This window comes from Apium graveolens, chromosome 5 (assembly GCF_009905375.1).
Source record: "Apium graveolens cultivar Ventura chromosome 5, ASM990537v1, whole genome shotgun sequence".
Lineage (NCBI taxonomy): Eukaryota > Viridiplantae > Streptophyta > Magnoliopsida > Apiales > Apiaceae > Apium > Apium graveolens.
In genome coordinates this window covers 253,780,592-253,794,874 of record NC_133651.1, presented here as the reverse complement: position 1 = coordinate 253,794,874, position 14,283 = coordinate 253,780,592, and the positions used below count along the sequence as shown (strand labels likewise).

The 14,283-nt window shown below is 39.5% G+C and overlaps 1 non-coding gene across 1 annotated transcript; it reads left to right on the top strand.

Annotated features, from left to right (window-relative positions):
- Positions 1-12,466: 12,466 nt before the first annotated feature.
- LOC141662938 (small nucleolar RNA R71) lies at positions 12,467-12,573 on the top strand. Its single transcript, XR_012551037.1, has one exon. It is a non-coding gene; the product is annotated as a small nucleolar RNA R71 (small nucleolar RNA).
- The last annotated feature ends 1,710 nt before the right edge of the window (positions 12,574-14,283 follow it).

Here is a 14,283-nt window from a genome sequence, read left to right as displayed (position 1 = left end):
GTGCTTGGTCCTTGAATGCTGCACAGGATTTTCAGTGACGGCAATGGTAGTTGTGTTATCATGGAAAATTGGAATATTGTCCACATATAGACCATAATCCAATAATTGATTTCTCATCCATAAAATATATGCACAACATCTTCCAGCAGTAATGTACTCATCCTCAGCTGTAGAAGTAGAAACTTAATGTTTTTTCTTACTAAACTAGGACACCGGCGTATTTCCTAAAAATTGACAAGTTCATGTTGTACTTTTTCTGTCACTTTTGCAACCTGCATAATATGCATCTGAATAGCCAATTAGATCAAAATCAGAATCTCTATGGTACCAAATGCCAAGTTTGGTATACCCTTGAGATATCTGAAAATTATCTAAATAGCTACTAAATGAGATTCCTTAGGATCAACTTGGAATCTAGCACAAAGACATGTGGCAAATATTATATCTAGCCTACTAGATGTTAAATATAAAAGTGAGCCAACCATTCTTCCATAACTTGAAATGTCCACAGACTTTTCAGTTATGTTCAATTCAAGTTTTGTGGTAGTTGTCATGGGAGTTTTTGCATATGTGCAATCCATTAAGTCAAACTTCTTTAAAAGATCATGAATATAATTAGTTTGCCTAATGAATATTCAATCACTAACTTGCTTAACTTGTAACAAAAGAAAGTAAGTGAGTTCTCCCATCATGCTCATTTCATATTTGTTTTGCATCAATTTGGAAAACTTTTTGCAGAGTTTATAATCTGTAGATCCAAATATTATATCATCTACATAAATTTGAACAAGTATACTAGAGCTATTAACATTTCTAAAGAAAAGAGTTTTATTAGTAGTACCTCTAGTGAAGTGATTATCTAAAAGGATCTTTGACAATGTTTCATACTAGGCTCTAGGTGATTGTTTCAATCCATAAAGTGCTTTCAAAAGATAATAGACTTAGTCTGGAAAGTTAGGGTCTTCAAAACTTGGAGATTGACTGACATAGACTTCCTCTTCTAATTTTCCTTTTAGAAAGGCACTTTTTACATCCATTTGATAGACTTTAAATTGGGATGAGCTGCATATGCTATAGAAAGATTATGATAGCTTCAAGTCTTGCAACTGGAGTAAATATCTCATCAAAATCTATCCCTTCTTGCCGTGAGTAACCTTTAGCAACCAATCTAGCTTTGTTCCTTATGACTATGACATTTTCATCCATCTGATTTCTGAATACCCATTTAGTGTCAATAGAATGCTTGTTTTTGGGTTTGGGTACCAGCTTCCAAATTTTGTTCCTCTCAAATTAGTTTAACTCTTCTTGTATAGTTAAAACCCAATCTAGATCCAGTAGAGCTTCTTCCACCTTCTTTGGTTCTTCCTATGATAGAAAGCTGCTATATAGACATTCATCCTGAGTTGCTCTCCTTGTTTGCACTCTAGATATTGCATCACTAATGATCAGTTCAAATGGATGATCCTTAGTCCATTTTCTTTGAGGTGGTAGATTTGCCCTAGATGAAGTGGCCTTATTGATGTCTTGATGTGTAACTGAGTGTTGACTAGATGACACCCCCCTGAGTTTGTGGATCTTTGATTTGAAGATGGGGTTCTTTTAAACAATAATCTAGAATTATTATCGACCAATGTTGTATTCTGCCTTTCAACTGATGATGCACTATGTCTCTCAATGGATGTTGTACTTTGTCTTTCAACGGATGTCGTACCTTGTCTTTCAACGGATGCTACACTTTGTCTTTCAATGGAAGCAATATTCGGGGCATCAAATGTTGTTCCTTCATTAGAAGATAATTTTGAATATTCTTTTGTCATTTCTTCTAGATCACTTTCATCATCACCGTCATCACAATTAATCTCAACATTATCAAATTTGAGGTTTTCATGGAAACCTTCATCTGTCAGTCCTTCAATCTGTTTATCACCAAACACAACATGTAAATATTCCATAACAATGTTGGTTCTCAAAGTGTAGACTCTATATGCTTTTCGTACAACATATATGTGGCGCCCCAAAATTCGGGGTCAGGAATCTCGGAGGCCAGGCCATCTAAACTACTACAAACCACATACCTCACACTACAGTATATAAATACTCACACTTTACGACCCCATACTAATCACACACACACACTTACAGGTTATTGTCTTGGAAACGAACCATTCATAACTAGAGTAAATCAACCATAAAGTGATAATAATTACAACCCAAATATAATTAAGTCTTACTGGGGAGTAACCTTCAAGTAAGGCTAGTCCGTAGGTCAAATATGCGTTTTTTATTTATTACCTTCCATAAGTCGTACTTATAAATAGGCCGAACTAAAAACAACTGAAAACTATTCCATCTTATTCGGACTACCTGTGGTACAGTACCAAACAATCTACGGAACAGCTGGCTATTTCCTACCCGTTTCCTGGTTGTGGTTCTCATGGTAGGCATCTTGATTCACTGTTGTGTTGTGTCAATTTAAGAAAACAAGTGTGAGCTATAATGCCTAACATAATAATGTAAAGTGTGAAAATGACTGTATGATAACTTACGTAAAACATCATATATGATAATTATGTTTTATTCGAATTTAGTTTTTCCTTGGTGACACACACCTTCTTATAAAAACAATTCTTTAGTGGATTTTATTATCCTGCGAATACCTTAATAGTAAACCCGACACCTAGGCTTGGGTTACGGTATTGCATTACAATTTGAATTCGAAGTATAGGACATTCGTTGGAGCCACCGCATACGATGATCAGTCGTACTACGATAAAAGTAAACTTTTCTACAAGTAGATGGACGATTCCCTTTTATTATTGGTTATCACCCTGGCCGCATTCGGGCCTTTTCTGTGTCCGTCCCTCTCAGGTACACACTTCGCGTCTGTTCCTCTCAAGACACGGTTTTGCGCCCATCCCTCCCAGGTACGCATACTCCACATGTTCATCAGTATATAAAATACTTTCTCATGTGGTAGTAAATTGGTAGTCTCCCCAGTCCATGAAGTACTGGAGTCTACCCCTCCTTGTCCTTGTAAGAATCCCATCATATATATATGGAACTTATATTGTTCCCCAAGCATATTGTTTGTTGATAGGTACACTTGGATATGTACGTTTATATATGTACTTCCGAGAATTTTCGGAGGAAGTACTAAAGATGTGAGTTCACCGTTGTCAACATATTTGTTATATAAGGGGGAGTTTCTTTTGAAACTATATTCAAAATATTTAAATAAGTCGAGATAATATTCTCCGATGTTCTGAAATTATTCGAATGATTTTTCCGAAAATCAGAAAGTATTTTAAATCAGGATCTATGGTTTTTAAATCAAAAATAAACCCTTTAATGAATAATAAATAATTAAATGATAATCGATTAATAATTAACCTCGAATGAGTTTACTCTTTAAAAGAATATTTAAAATACTATTCCTCAACTAGTTTATGTCTACGTGTTAGGGCGAAAACACGCGCTAATAACACACGCAAGTATACGCGTTCGCAAGTAATATAGAATACTTTCTAGTTCATTCCCACAGAGACTCAGACTAATTATGTTCAATTAAACTCACTCACCAGTGTATGATTACTTCTCAATGTTAAGACAATAACACTTAGATTTGATTAACTAATTATTAACTACAATTAACTACGAGAATTAAACACTTAATTAACATTTGAATTAACAATATTAAAACACTCATGAGATCACAACTTCATTACTACTTCCTTCAATAGCTATTGTCATTACCCTTAGCATGCAACAGTGATGATATTAATCGAATAACACTAAACTGATAAAAGCCAACTTTCATTGTACTAATATCATTCTACCAAGCATCCACAATTAAGATAGAAGTTGAATAAGCATCAATTATGTTGAGTCCCTATATTTTTATAGAAATTGACAACATAACGATTTAAGCACAAGTTATTCCTTTTGATTACACAGGGCGAATAAAACGGTTAGAGTTACCCACTAATCATGCATACTCGTACATGAACCTATGCTAGCATGGCAAGTTCTAAATCTCAAGATCCACCATCGCTTCATAAGAGATTAACACCCTATCTTATATGTTCGCGACGGACATAAGACGAATACGCACAACCAATACTAGATATCATACAATCATCACACACTAAGGTATTAAACAACTAACTAATGAATTCCATAGTAAATCCGTTACGACCCATTATCATGATTAGCCCATGATAGCACTCATCGTCATCATGGGTTCATATGAAAACGTGATAATAACACACAAGAATAATAACTAAAACTACTTATATTAAACCAGAGTACGTCACAAGAGTAAATAGGTTCAAAGTAAAGAAAACTAGCGTCCAACGATACAACAAAATAAAGAATCACAAGAAAATATGCTTCCTCTTCGTTGCGGTGTGCTAAAACGGTCTTCTTCCTTATCTCCTCGCTATTCGATTAATACTATGATCCAACCTTTGTGAAACGTCTCTGAAATCTACTTATATAGGAGTCCCATAAAGCCCAGCTAACTCAGAAGTTGGAAGTCAAATAGAAATAGGAGTCTAAAATATTAATTCTGAAAATCCGACCCTGCGCGGCCGCTCAGCATTCCTGAGCGGGCGCTCAGCTACTTGAGCGGTCGCTCAGCAGGGCTGAGCGGGCGCTCAGCCTCTTACTGGAAACTGATCTATTTTTCTCCTGTTTCTTCACTGCAATCTGCTCCTATCTTCCCACTTGCAATGCTAAACACATGCCAAGGCTTATTATTGATGAATTCTCTCCCGAAATGTAATTAATACCCTGAAATGCATAAACACTAGAAAAATGCATCAAATACACAAAATACTTGATTTCAAGACACCAATTCAAGCTATTATAAGACGTTCTAAGTGGTATAAAATGCCACTTATCACACCCCCAAACTTAAATCGATGCTTGTCCTCAAGCGTCACAGACTCAAAAACAAAACGAAAACATGCATGAATGCAATCTATATGAAATGCAGCGATCCCCCTTACTACGACCAAACCAACCAACTTACGACATCTCAACAAATGCAATTAGGCGAATAAAGATCAATTAAATCATGCAAACTAACATTCAGCCAGAAACGTGGTGTGTGTAGATGCTTAACAGATATGCTTTGAAACTAGATCAATTATCATAACTCGACTATCCTCAAGGCAATCGCATGATTATACGAAGAATAAAAAATTCTAGGCACAAAATGACTTATAACACTTCAAGATTCTGGAGCTTATTACGGAATCATGCTCTTTATTTATAACAACAAATGCTTATTTGAACGTGCAATGAGTGAGGTCCACAAAAGACTTATGCAATGGCATCCATGTAGCTAGCGTTAGGTTAGCGGATTTGAGACTTATAAAAGCCTTAGGTCACTAGGCACAAAGTCCCCTAAGAACTTAATAACTCGAATACCAAAGAGCCCACTCGTGATCAATTATGCATTAACTCTCTTTTTTTTCTTTTTTTTTCTTTTTTTTCTATTTGTTTTCAAACATTCTGAGCAAGTGCGTTTTGCTCCATCTTGCTCAACCCTAGACTACTCGCATAAAAATATGAGCCGGCTACTAGCCATTTGACGCCTAGCCACAATGAGCAATGAATTCCATTTTTCACTCCATTTTTTTTTTCTTTTCATGCCTTTTATTACTAAAAACCTATTATAAAATTCTAAGCATAATCAATAGATTAACCTCGAAAACCATCGAACCATAACAACAATCTAGTCCTTAAGCATTCTCTAAGACTTAGTGAAATTATAAGTGTTTTTAGCATGCATATCAACTTACACGACTCAACATCACTTCAACGCTATCATTACACTCGTATCAACTTCACAAATTAATTGGTAAATCAGCGCAAAAGGGATCATGGTATATGCATGAGCTACATGACATGATAAATAAAGCTATAAATAATAAAAAAAACTATATGGCAAAAAATATGCAATTATATGAACTAAACTATCATGAATATGTAACTATATGACACACACACAAAATATTCCTTAACTACTACCCCCAAACTTAAAATCTTCACTGTCCCCAGTGAAGGTAGTAGAAAGGAACAGGGGGTATACCTACTCGGAGAGATCATCATCATCATCACCCTCAGAAGGTGGTGTATCAGGAGGCGGATATGTAGAGTCCTCACCAAAAACTGGCCACTGGATGTCAGCTCCAAGGCCTCGAAAAGTAGTCCCAAGTGCAAGGGTGAGCTCTTGAGCAAACCTGCTCTGTGTCTCGTACATAGCATCTATCCTCCTCGACAGCCTCCTATACTGGGCATCAGCCATCCCAGCACCCTCCTGACCTCTAGAAGAACCAACCTCATCTCGCCTTGGCCTCGCCATAGTAGCACCTCGTGCTGGACGCCCTCCTGGAAGATGATAACCCAGCCCATGCTCCTCGGGCTCACCACCGGTCCACTCCTGCATCGCATACAGAGTCCCGGAGTCAATAGGAGCGGCCGGCAACTGCAACTACTCATGAGACGGCCACTGAACTCCCACTGCTCGGCAAAGCTTTGTAATCATGGATGCATAAGGGATGTTCATGTGCTTAGCTCCCCTCAAAAACATCAGAATTCCTTGGTAGATGAACTCACCAAGGTCCACATAATACTCCTCATTCAAAATTCCCCATAACAACTGTGCTCTCTCAACTGTGACCTCATGTGCATGTGATGTAGGCAGAATATAAGCGTAAATAAAAGCATTCCATGCACGAGCATACCTGTTCATCGCAATCGCCGGAAAATGGCGATACTCGTTAGTCCCAGTCTTGAAGGTCCAAACCGTGCCCGACCTACAGAGAGTAGCACAAATCAAGTCCAAGTCAAAATCCTCAGCAGTCTTCTCGTTCCAATTCTCCTCCGTGGGCTTCCTCTGTCGCTACCCAATCACACGGCGAATCACCGCAGGGTGATAATCCACCGTCATCCCCCGAACAACAGAATACCCATTCTTCTCAGCCTTCGCGTTCGCATAGAACTCGCGAACCACGCTCCTCGGTACTGCTTCAGGAGACTCACAAAAAGCAATCCAACCCTTCTCAGCAATCATAGGCAACAACTCACCATCCCTCCCCGATGGTAAGAACCCCCTCTCCTTCAAAATTGACTTACCCAGAAGCCTAGTATACTCCTCCTCAGCAGCCCTATCATTCAAACGACACCTCCCAGTAGTACCCCTCGAAGAATCAGCAGTAGGGACAGTGCTGCTGCTATCGATAGTCCTGGATCTCTTGGGTGCCATCGAAACTGAGAAAAAGTGTTTAAAATTTGTGTGTTTGGGTTTGGGAGAGAGTTTAAGGTTTGAAAGTGTATGGGGAGTATATGGAATAGGTGTATGTATATATAGGGTAGGGATTAGGGTAAAATTTGATTAGGAGTGGGTTTGAGGGTTAAAAACATGGGATAATGGGGAAATAGGTCGTGGGTAATGGGCTGTATTTTGTTTTTTTTTTTCAAATTTGTTTTGGATTTTTATTGGACTTAAAAAAATTTATCCCAGTCGGCCCCTGAGCGGTCGCTCAGCAAAGCTGAGCGGGCGCTCATGGGTCTTCTGGAAAAAAAAATTCCTTGCCCTGTTTTTCTGAATTTTTTGTGGTTTTGGATAGGTTACTAACTTCTAAGGGTTCCTGTAACAAAATATCATGGGTTTCCTCCCAAGAAGTGCTTCTTTTTCGTCATTAGCTTGACGTAGCGTACCTTACTCAAGTTGACAATAAAACGGCACAAATTACTTCCCGATTTTCCATGTCCCCATAGTAGTGCTTCAAACGCTGACCATTAACCTTGAATGCTTGGTCCAGATCATTCTCAAAAATCTCCACCGCTCCATGTGGAAACACAGTTTTGACAATAAAAGGTCCAGACCACCTTGATTTTAACTTCCCAGGAAAAAGTCGGAGACGAGAGTTGAATAAAAGAACTTGCTGCCCCGGCACAAAAAACTTAGGATGAAGCTTCCTATCGTGCCACCTTTTAACTTTTTCCTTGTACATTTTGTTGTTCTCGTACGCTTGGAGTCGAAATTCATCAAGTTTATTAAGCTGAAGCATTCGCTTCTTTCCAGCTGCATCTAGATCCAGGTTCAACTTCTTCAACGCCCAATAGGCCTTATGCTCAAGATCCGCAGGTAAATGACATCCCTTACCATACACAAGTCGAAACGGGGACATCCCAAGTGGAGTCTTATATGCTGTTCTATAAGCCCAAACAGCTTCATCGAGCTTTAAAGACCAATCTTTCCTTGATAGAAAAACAACCTTCTCTAAAATGCGCTTGATCTCTCTGTTAGACACTTCCGCTTGACCATTTGTTTGCGGATGATAGGCAGTAGCAACACGATGATTCACATTGTAGCGTTGCATCATAGAAGTAAACTTACGGTTGCAGAAATGCGACCCTTCATCACTTACGATTACTCGTGGCGTTCCAAACCTTGTGAAAATCTTCTTATGAAGAAAATTCAACACCGCCTTTACATCATTCGTCGGTAGAGCTTTGACTTCTACCCATTTTGAGACATAATCGACTGCCAGCAAGATATACTGATTATTGCAGGACGAGACAAAAGGCCCCATGAAATCGATTCCCCAAACATCAAAGACCTCGACTTCAAGCATCACATTTAACGGCATCTCATCCTTTCTCGTAAGATTTCCCACTCTTTGGCAACGATCACACCTTAAAATGAACTGATGAGCATCCTTAAACAAAGTAGGCCAGAAAAAACCTGCCTACAGAATACGAGCTGCCTTCTTCTCACCACCATAGTGTCCACCATAAACTGTGGAGGGGCAGTCTCGTAATATCCCCTCTGTCTCACAGAATGGGATACATCTCCTGATGATCTGGTCAGCTCCCTGTCTAAACAAATACGGTTCATCCCACATACACCACTTCACCTCATGCAGAAACTTCTTCTTTTGAGCTGTGGTCAAATTAGGAGGCATTATATTGCTGACAAGGTAATTCACAATATCTGCGAATCATGGCTCTTCCTCCTAAACTGCGAACAACTGCTCATTTCGAAAAGATTCGTTGATCAATGTCTTATCATGTGAAGTAGACTCGGGATTCTCCAATCTAGAGAGATGGTCAGCTACTTGATTCTCAGTACCTTTCTGATCCTTGATCTCTAACTCAAATTCCTGTAGCAAGAGCACCCAACGAATGAGTCTCGGCTTCGAATCCTTCTGGGAAACCAAATAGCGAATGGCCGCATGATCAGTGAACACTCTCACCTTTGTCCCAAGCAAATAAGATCGAAATTTTTCAAAACCAAGGACTATAGCCAAGAGCTCCTTCTCAGAAGTGGTGTAGTTCATTTGGTCCCCATTTAAGGTCTTGCTAGCATAGTAGACCACATGAAAGAGATTATTCTTGCGCTGCCCAAGAACTGCGCCCACCGCATAATCACTTGCATTACACATCATCTCAAAAGGCTCTGTCCAATCAGGTGCTGTAATAACTGGTGCAGTTATCAAACTCTTCTTGAGAGTCTCGAATGCCGTCAAGCAGTCATCATCAAATTTAAAAGGCACATCCTTCTCAAGCAAGTTGCACAACGGCTTAGATATCTTTGAAAAGTCCTTGATGAAATGCCGTTAAAACCCGCATGACCAAGAAAACTACGGATTCCTTTCACAGAAATAGGTGGTGGAAGATTTTCAATGACTCCCACCTTGGCTTTGTCCACCTCAAGACCCTTGCTAGAGACCTTATGCCCAAGAATAATGCCTTCACGCACCATAAAATGACATTTTTCCCAATTGAGCACCAAATTAGTTTCCACACACCTTTTAAGCATCGCACGAAGATTATTCAAACATTCATCAGACGAATGTCCAAAGATGAAAAAGTCGTCCATGAACACCTTGACATTATTTCCAATCATGTCAGAGAATATAGCCATCATACATCTCTGAAAAGTGGTCGGTGCGCCACATAACCCAAACGAAACTCTGCGAAAAGCAAACGTGCCAAATGGACAAGTGAAGGAAGTCTTTTCTTGATCCTCTAGTGCAATACAAATCTGATTATACCCTGAATAGCCATCCAGAAGACAATAATACTCATGACCGGCTAACCTGTCAAGCATCTGATCAATAAACGGAAGAGGGAAGTGATCCTTCCTTGTGGCCTTGTTCAACTTTCTGTAGTCCAAGCATACCCTCCATCCTGTGACTGTTCTCGTGGGGATGAGCTCATTCTTCTCATTTTCTACCACAGTGATACCTCCTTTCTTAGGTACACATTGCATGGGGCTCACCCAAGAACTGTCAAAAATAGGATAAATGAATCCTGCATCCAACCACTTCAGAATTTCTTTCTTCACCACTTCTTTCATGATAGTATTAAGTCTGCGATGTTGCTCAACAGTCAGCTTACTACCCTCTTCTAGAAGAATCCTATGCATGCAGTATGAAGGGCTAATCTCTTTGATGTCTGCTATAGTCCATTCGATAGCCGATTTGAATTCTCTCAAGATCCTTAAGAGCTTGTCCTCCTCACTACCTGAAAGGTCAGATGCAATAATAACAGGTAAAGTAGATGCATCACCAAAAAAAGCATACCTCAAGTGTTCAGGCAATGGTTTAAGCTCCAAGGTAGGCACTTCCTCAATAGATGGTTTGAGCTTTCCTTCAGTATTTTTGAGGTCAGAAGTACCAAGAGATTCAAATGGCATGTCTAGATTTCGCCTCTAGGGAGAAGCATTTAGATATTGTAGTTGCTCATTGTCATCCTCATCATCACTGTCAAAATCCCCCACTAAAGCCTTCTCTAATGCATCAGACATTAGCATATGATAAAGTTCTGACTTAACCGCAGAATCAATCAAATCCACTATTAAGCACTCCTCATCTTCTGTAGGGAATTTCATTGCCTTGAATACATTGAATGTCACATCCTGATCCTGCACCCTCATAGTAAGTTCACCTTTCTGTACATCTATCAAGGTACGGCCTGTAGCCAAGAAAGGTCTTCCCAAGATTATGGGAATCTTCTTATCTTCCTCGAAATCCAGAATAACAAAGTTTGCAGGAAAGAAGAGCTTATCCACCTTTACTAGCACATCCTCCACTATGCCTCGTGGGTATGTAATAGAACGATCGGCCAATTGTAGAGACATGTAGGTGGGCTTTGGATCCGGCAAATTCAACTTTTTGAAGATCGACAACGGCATCAGATTGATGCTTGCTCCCAAATCACACAGGAACTTGTCAAAAGACAACTTGCCAATGGTGCAAGGAATGGTAAAGCTACCTGGATCTTTAAGCTTTGGAGGTAACTTTTGTTGCAGCACAACACTGCATTCTTCCGTTAGAGCAACGGTCTCAAGGTCATCCAATTTCACCTTCCTTGAAAGAATACTCTTCATAAATTTTGCATAACTAGGCATTTGCTCTAGAGCCTCAACGAAAGGTATATTGATGTGAAGTTTCTTGAACACCTCCAGAAACTTAGCGAACTGCTTATCCAGCTTTTGTTGTTGCAATCTCTTAGGGAAATGTGGTGGAGGATAGAGCTATTTCTCCCCTGTATTACCCTCAGGCAGAGTGTGTTCAATAGTAGTATTCCTTGGTTCCGCCGCTTTCTCCTTTTGCTTAGCTTCTTCATCACCAGCTTCAGCTTCTCCTTCTTTTGCTTTTTCAGCATCAGCAACTTTTCCAGACCTTAAGGTAATAGCCTTGACTTGCTCTTTAGCTTCCTTCCTTCCTGGCACTTCAGTATCACTGGGAAGTGTGCCAGGTTGACGATTGAGCATTGCATTGGCTATTTGACCGATTTGATTTTCCAAGGTCTTGATAGAAATGCCTGACTTTTGCACAACAGCTTAAGTTCCTCAAAATCAGCACTAGAGGGTGGAGTTGCACCTCCTTGTTGAGGATATGATTGCCTTTGAGCATAATGCTGTGGTTGCTGAAATCCAGGTGGATTGAACTGTTTACTTACGCCTTGCTGATATGGTTGCTGAATAGCATTGTAATTATTACTCCAGCTGAAATTTGGATGATTTCTGTTGTTAGGATGATAAGTAGCTGGCACAGGCTGCTGTTGTCGCTGATAATTGTTCACATACTGAACAGATTCATTAACAAGAGAACACTAATCCGTAGAATGAGAACCTGCACAAAGCTCACAGGCCATAACTATCTGATTGACCCCATAGGTGGCTAGAGAATCAACCTTCATAGATAGCGCTTGGAGCTGCGCTGCAATAGCTGTAGCTGCATCAACTTCCAGAATACCTGCTACCTTCCCAGGCATCATCCTTTGAGTTGGGTTTTGATGCTCATTTGCAGCCATAGTCTCAATAAAATTATAAGCCTCAGTATAGCTTTTGGCCCACAAGGCGCCTCCAGCTGTTGCATCGAGCATGGGCCGAGATTGGGCCCCCAAACCATTATAGAAACCAGTGATCACCATCCAATCAGGCATTCCATGATGTGGAAACTTTCTCAACATCTCCTTGTAGCGTTCCCAAGCTTCGCACATAGATTCCGTAGGTTGCTGCGCAAACTGAGTAAGAGCACTCCTCATAGCCGCAGTCTTCGCTATTGGATAAAACTTAACCAGAAACTTTTGCACAAGATCTTGCCAAGTAGTGATAGACCCAGCTGGTTCAGAATGTAACCAGTCCTTAGCTTTATCCCTCAGCGAGAATGGGAAAAGCCTCAGCTTGATAGCCTCATCAGTCACACCATTATATTTGAAAGTACTGCAGATCTCGACAAAATTCCTTATCTGCATGTTGGGGTCTTCAGTCGCAGCACCTCCGAAAGAAACAGAATTTTGCACCATCTGAATAGCGCCCAGCTTGATTTCAAAGTTATTGGCCTCAATAGCCGGGTGCATGATGCTAAACTGAATGTCATCAATTTTGGGCCGAGAAAAGTCCATAAGAGCTGGATCTGCCGGAACTAAATGATCACCCATGGTTACTGGCTCTTTCTGCTCACTTCCTGAATCCGAATCTTCAAAATCTATCTTCTCCGGAATATCAAGAACTTCGTCTATCTCCTCAGCCGTATCTAAAGTCATCTTGCGAGTATGAGAACGAGTTTGCATAAATGCTCGCTAAAGTACCTGAAACATAACTGGAAACAATAAGTAACAAGTCTTAATCACTGAGTCCTAATAACCAATGATGGTAAGTACATAAACTAAACAAATACGTCGAGTCCCCTGCAGCGGCGCCAAAAACTTGTTAGGGCGAAAACACGCGCTAATAACACACACAAGTATACGCGTTCGCAAGTAATATAGAATACTTTCTAGTTCGTTCCCACAAAGACTCAGACTAATTATGTTCAATTAAACTCACTCACCAGTGTATAATTACTTCTCAATGTTAAGACAATAACACTTAGATTTAATTAACTAATTATTAACTATAATTAACTACCAGAATTAAACACTTAATTAACACTTGAATTAACAATATTAAAACACTCATGAGATCACAACTTCATTACTACTTCCTTCAATAGCTATTGTCATTACCCTTAGCATGCAACAGTGATGATATTACTCGAATAACACTAAACTGATAAAAGCTAACTTTCATTGTACTAATATCATTCTACCAAGCATCCACAATTAAGATAGAAGTTGAATAGGCATCAATTATGTTGAGTCCCTATATGTCTACAGAAATTGACAACATAACGATTTAAGCACAAGTTATTCCTTTTGATTACACCAGGTGAATAAAATGGTTACAGTTACCCACTAATCATGCATACTCGTACATGAACCTATGCTAGCATGGTAAGTTCTAACTCTCAAGATCCACCGTCGCTTCATAAGAGATTAACACCCTATCTTATATGTTCGCGACGCACATAAGACGAATACGCACAACCAATACTAGATATCATATAATCATCACACACTAAGGTATTAAACAACTAACTAATGAATTCCATAGTAAATCCGTTACGACCCCATGATCACGATTAGCCCATGATAGAACTCGTCATCATCATGGGTTCATATGTAAACATGATAATAACATACGAGAATAATAACTAAAACTACTTATATTAAACCAGAGTACGTCACAAGAGTAAATAGGTTTAAAGTAAAGAAAACTAGCATCCAACGATATAACGAAATAAAGAATCACAAGAAAATATGCTTCCTCTTCGTTGCGGTGTGCTAAAACGGTCTTCTTTCTTATCTCCTCGCTCTTCGATTAATACTACGATCCAACCTTTGTGAAACGTCTCTGAAATCTACTTATATAGGAGT